Raw genomic sequence first — 6,469 nt, 5'->3', positions numbered from 1 at the left:
AGACAGCTGGCTGTGACTTCCACAGAACCTCACCTGGCCACCTTCTGGCCCTGGGGGAGGGAACCGGTCCCTCTGACCACTGCCGTGTCCCCTATAGCTAGTCATAGCCTGAAAAAAAAGGAGTCAATAGTGGTTCAAACTGGTACCTTCAAACAGCTCACAAGGAAGGAAGCTGTGCTGAATGCTCTGGGGACTGCTGAAGGGAGGATATTGTTTTAAACTGGAGAGATCATAGGAAGCATGGCATTATGGGCTATAGAGTCTGAAGACCAATCTTTGCATTTACTGGTTGAGTGTTCTTAGACGACGTATGATCAGACTGTTATCCGAATAAAATGTGTTAAAAAGAGAAAACTGGCAAAATTCAAATAAAGTCGACAGATGAGTCAGTTAATACTACTATATCTGTGAATTCCCTGGCTTGGGTCACTGTACTATGGTTATACAAGGTATTAATTAGGGATAACTGGGGGGAAAGGGGGGCTCTGTACTCTACAACTTCGTGTAATCTAAAATTATTTCAAAATAAAAGACTAAAAAAAAAACTAGGGGATTTTTATTAAAATACATATTCTCACTCCTCGTATCTAAGACCTGAAAGTCTGCTTTTCTCAGAATGTCATGTTGAGACTTCAGGTTCCAATGACATATTTGAGCAAGACGCTGTTCCCCCCAGTGGCACTGAGGTATAACCGACATATATTTACCTGTGCATATTTAAAATGAGTGCTGACAAAATGTATACAGCCATGAATCCATTGCCACAATCAAGATAATGAATTTACTGCTCAGAGGCAAATCTAATAGGTGCCTCACTTCTGCTTGCAAGGCGAGCAGAGGTCCCGTGGCCTTTGTGGTAAGATAGAGCTCGTTTCTCCCTCCAAAGCACAGGGAGATTTTGCTTAGCTATCTAATAGATTAAAAATAATTTCCCTGGGGCAGGCACTGGGCAGATTTACTTCCAACCCATTACGAAAGACTCGGGGTTTTCCGTTTTGTTTTTGCCTATGGTCCCTCCACAGTACCACAAAACACTGCGTCACAGCACCAACCTGGACTGTCCCAAGGTCCACTTGGGAGGCCAGGAAAACCCACGCAAGCATGGAGATGCAATGCTCCCTCGCCACGAGAGTCGAGGGCTTGATCTCTGGCCTCGCAGTCCCAGGCTTTGGGTCAGGGCCCGTGAAACGGGGGGAGGCTGGCTTGGTGGCTTCCAGAGTAGGGCAGCTGCACACTCGGCTTGGGTTGGCAGTGTTCTGTGATGAAGCCGGGATGCAGCAGGACATGTGGCCTTTCAGGAAGGCACGGAACATGAGCTCCTGGGGCTTTGGGGACAGGATATGAGCGCCCCTTGGAACCTGGGAGCAAACGCTCTTGCCCAAGTAGCTGGGAAGCGAGGGGAATCAGAATTTGCCCAATCTAATGTAGCTGCCTTGTAACTTTCACCTTTAAGGTCTCTTTTTCTAAAACAACAACAAAAAGGTTCACTATTACTTGATATTAGCACCACTTCTTTTGTCCTACAATTTCCTTGAAATAAAACCAATTTTTTAAATTGTTGCTATGAATAATCAAATAAACTTCAGGAAAGGCAGCTTCATCTAATGATCATCATAATCTCCATGATGCTCCATTCATTTTAGGTTAATGTTCTCGGAATGAAAAAAAAAACAAACAGACACAGTAGCACATGCCTGTATTCTCAGCACTCGGGAGGCTGAGGCAGGAGGACTGCTGTGAATTTGAGGCCAGCCTGGGCTACATCGTGAGTTTGAGGCCAGACCGAACTGCATATTGAGATCCTATCTCCACCAAACAAACAAACAAACATTTTAAAAAGTGAGGGGAGAGGCCTGGAGATTTAACACAGTACAAAGGGTCTGAGTTCAATCCCCAACAACACACACACACACACACACACACACACACACACACACACACACACGAAAAGGAACAATAATAACAAACCCCTTCCTTTCTTCAAAATCTCATTTATCATTCTTCAATGTTATAAAATGATACCAGTCTCAAAGACAGTAAAATTCCATTATAGTCAGGGAATTTCACCAGATTATCTGACTGAATCTTCCACCATTTGGATATCACTAAATACGAATGCAGACTCAAAACAATGAACAAGACACATAAAATTAAAATGGTTTTAATTTACCAACATGTATAGATTATCCACTGTTTCACTGTACTTTCCCAAATCATTTTTGATTATAATTTTCAGAAATGATTTTAATAGCTGCCAGGCTAACTCTACCTTATTAGCATATGAAATTACCTTTCCTCCAGTTATTTATAATCTCTGTAAATATTTAAAAATACAGTACTATTTCACAACAAATTATATTTTCTCCATCATAAAGGATTAACCCTCTTTTCTACTAATTAGTGCAAGAATGCAGGTTTCCAAAATCCCTTTTTCTTTTTTATATTTTTTTTTGTATCAGGAATTGAACCTAGGACCTCACGCTTGCCAGGCAGACCCTGTGCCGCTGAGCTACATCCCTGGCATCAAAATCCCTTTTTCTCTAACCGTATTTTTTTTTTTTTTTTTTTTGGTTTTTGGTTTTTCTCCGGTACCAGGAACCGAACTCATGACCTTGTGCTTGCCAGGCAGGCGCTTTGCCGCTGAGCTAAATCCCCAGCCCTCTCTAACCGTATTAAGCCTAAATTTATCTGGAGTTAAAACTGTCATTAACATATGCTTCTGGGGCACAGAAACACAAACAAAAACAAACAAACATAGGCTTATTTCTTTGACTTTTTCTTTCTCGTGGTGTTAGAACTGAACCCAGGGCCTCATACATGCTAGGCTCTACCACTTAACTACACAGCCAGTCCTCCGTGAATTTCTTATCGTGCAGAAAATAGTCTTTATTTGTTGTTTGCTTGTTTTTGGGTTTTTTGTTGGGTTTTTTTTGGTCCTGGGGATCAAACCCAGGGCCTTGTGCATGCAAGGCAAGAACTCTACCACTTAGTCACAACCCCAGCCCCAGGAAATAGTGTTTAACAAAAATGCCTTGATAAGCTGGCAGCGGTGGCACCCACCTCTAATTCTAGCTGGTTGGCAAGCTAAGGCAGGAAGACTGAAAATTTGAGGCCAGCTTGGGCAACTTTTAGAGACCCTGTCACAGAATTTTAAAGGTGGGGGTACGGCTCGGGGAACAGCTTAGTGGGAGAGTATAGAGCATGTGTGAGGCTTTGGGTTCAATTCCCCTTCATGTGGAGGAAGCCCTGGTAAAATTAAAATAAACAAAAACTAAAAGTTCAAAGAGACCAAAAAATGAGGGGAAAATTCATATGCGTATGAAAAGCATTTCTGCTGCTGTGCATCCTAGTGGCAGCCTCCTAGGAGTGTTCTGTGGATCTTAAAAATGGTTTGTGTGGTTCTCAATGACTAATCAAAGTGCTGACAATCATAAAGGATATCAAATACATAAGATTATAAACTTTCTGATGCATACAAATTAGACTCTACTATATTGCACAAAAAGGAAAGTTCCTAATTTTCCACAAAATCGTTCTTTACACAAATCAGCTTATTTTGCATAAGACGATTAGAATATAATGACAGCTATGTACAAAATATGTATCTGTACATTCTATAGAACATTCTAAGTAAAGGTATCTTTGAAACTTTTTTGCTATTACACAGTATTAGTAACACACACTGCAATGAGCAGAGAAGAAATGGGTGAACCTTTCCATTCAGTATGTTATAAAATCATGTTCAAATTCTGTATGTATTTTACCTGGAAGGGTTTGAAAAATCCCACTTAATGACTTTTTTAAAAAAATGTTTTTGGTGGCAGGAATTGAACTCAGGACCATGCACTTGCCAGGCAGGCGCTTGTGCCACTGAGCTATATCCCCAGTTCTTTTTTTTTTTTTTTTTCCTTTGAGAAAAGGTCTCCCTTTGTAATGTAGGCTGGCCTTAAACTCATGGTAATCATCCTGCCTCAGCCTCCTGAGTGCTGGTATTACAGGCATGCGCCACGACATGTGTGCTGGTATTACAGGTATGTGTCCAGCTCACTTAATGACTTCTTAAGTCACTGGACTGATTAAAAAAAAATTTAAAGATATGGTTCTTTTAGGTTTCAATTCCCCAATCAAAAGAAATGACTGGCAGAATGGATCAAGAAGCAAGATCCAACAATATGCTGCACACAAGAAACACATTTAATTGAAGAAGAAATCCACAGACTGAAATTCAAAGGACAGAACACAATACTTCATGGGACAGAAACCTGGAAAAAAGAAGGGATAGCTATTGTATTTGCAGATAAAGTAGATTTTAAGCCCAGACTGAGTAAGAGAGACAAAGAAGGTCACTATCTTTGTAAAGGGAACAATCCATGAGGAAGAGGTAACAATCATAAATATATATGCACCAAGATATGGCTCATTCAGCAAACAATCCAATTGGCAAGTAGGCAGAAGAACAGAAATTTCACCGAAGAGGATAAACACATGGCAAAAAGCATGAGAAAAAATATCTGATATCAGTAATAGTTAGGAAATGCGAATTGAAGCAATGAGAGATGGCTGTAATAAAAAGTGACAACATCAAATGCTGGTGAGAATGTGGAGAACCTGTATCGCTCAGATACTGCTGGTGGGAATGTAAGATAGTACAGCCACTCTGGAAAACACTTCAACAGCTTCTTGTAAGGACTTTTTTTGGTTTTTTGGCAGTGCTGGGGATCAAACCCAAGACCATGTGCTTCCTAGGCAAGTGTTCTACCATGAAGCTACATACCCAGCATCATTTAAAATGCAATCCCTATGTGATTTTTTTCTAAGCAGTAGAGATATTTATCTACATATAGCCATTTTATAACAAACCAAATTTTAGTAAAGGAAGAAAGACAGTAGAAATAGAGTAACAATTTCAGAAATATCAGATTCTGCAGGCTCTCATTTCTAACCTTCCCATGCCCAAGATCCTTCCACATTCCTCTGGACCAAAGTCCTAAAGGATATAAATAGTAACAAAATCACCTGTGATTTTTTTTTTTTTTTTTTTTTTTTGAGGTAGGGTCTCATTTTGTAGAGCAGGCTGGCCTTGAACTCACAATGTAGCCCAGCCTGGCCTTGAACTCATGACAATCCTCCTGCCTCAGCTTTCTGAATGGTGGGATTACAGACATTCACCACCATACCTGCTCTCTCCCCTTGTGATTTAGAATAGATGCTGGTGCTAAAATACTTATGGTAAAAAAAAAAGATCCCAAACAAACAAATGATTCTGAATCGCCTACTTGACTTTTGGGGATCAGCAATTTGGACTGGCGGGTACCAAATCACCTGGCTTTGGGAAATGTGAGAAATGATTTCGAGGTCAGCCAAGTCTTAAAGATCCAATGTGTATTAGAGGCTTTTAAAACTTCTCTGAAAAAATATGATCTAATTTTCCCAAAAGAACCCAGAATCCTTCGGGTGGATTCAAGCCTTCTAGGCTATCTCTAGGGTGATTCTAGAATTGCTAGACTCCAGGGCATAGTCGAGTTATGCCTTTCCTCAAAGGATTACACAATTTTTGCCAGACTCCTGGGCTGTACCATCTTATATTAACGACTGATTCCCAGGATAAGTGCCTTGCAGAAGGAGATATTTCTGAAGCTTTTCCCCTACAGCACCAGAGTGTCTGGCACGCTTAAGATTCAATCAGTTCTTCATCTATAGTCAACACACAGGAGCTGTTAATACAAAATCTTTAATTATACCTTAAAACGTTAATATAACGGAGGGTATAGCTCAGTGGTAAGAGCACATGCTTAGCATGTGCAAGGCCCTGAGTTTGGTCACCAGTACCAAAAAAAAGTTAATATAATTATGTGCAATTGTGGATTTATACTGTATCTCTACACAAATACATTTGCAAATAGACATATAATTTTTAAATAAGCAATATGCAGATCCTAGCTCTCATAACAAAGTCATCCTCAGTCTAATAGAAACATATTTCATTTACAACAAATGTGCGCAGCTTCCTATAAACAATTGCATGCAACATCAAACATAACACATACTTGCCAGCAAAGATGCGGTTAAGACTAGAAAGTAAAGCCTCACCCTACCCAGGAGCAGGCAGTGTCGGGCTGTGGGGGAGCAGGCAGGGCCTCTTCTTCGGGGGACCTGCGATCTGGGAGGTCTGCACGGAGGCAGGAAGAAGAGAGTCATGGTTTCCTTTGTTCAGACAGGAGAGGGAGGGGCTGGGGATTTAGCACCGCGGCACAGCACCCGCCTGGCAAGCGCGAGGTCGTGAGTTCAGTTCCCGGTACCGGAAAAAAACAAAAAACAAAAAAAAAAAAAAAAAAAAAAAGAGAGGAGAGGGAAGCAGGAAAGCAGATCAAATCACAGAAGGCAGGATTTGGGCTGGGGCTTTAGCTCAGGGGCACAGCGCCTGACAAGTACAAGGTTGTGAGTTTGATTCCCGGGACAGGAAAAAAAA

Source organism: Chinchilla lanigera, unplaced genomic scaffold, assembly GCF_000276665.1.
Source record: "Chinchilla lanigera isolate Chin_1 unplaced genomic scaffold, ChiLan1.0 scaffold00107, whole genome shotgun sequence".
In the NCBI taxonomy this organism is placed as follows: Eukaryota; Metazoa; Chordata; class Mammalia; order Rodentia; family Chinchillidae; genus Chinchilla; species Chinchilla lanigera.
The sequence above is the reverse complement of the archived record's forward strand: the minus strand, read 5'-3'. Positions refer to the sequence as shown.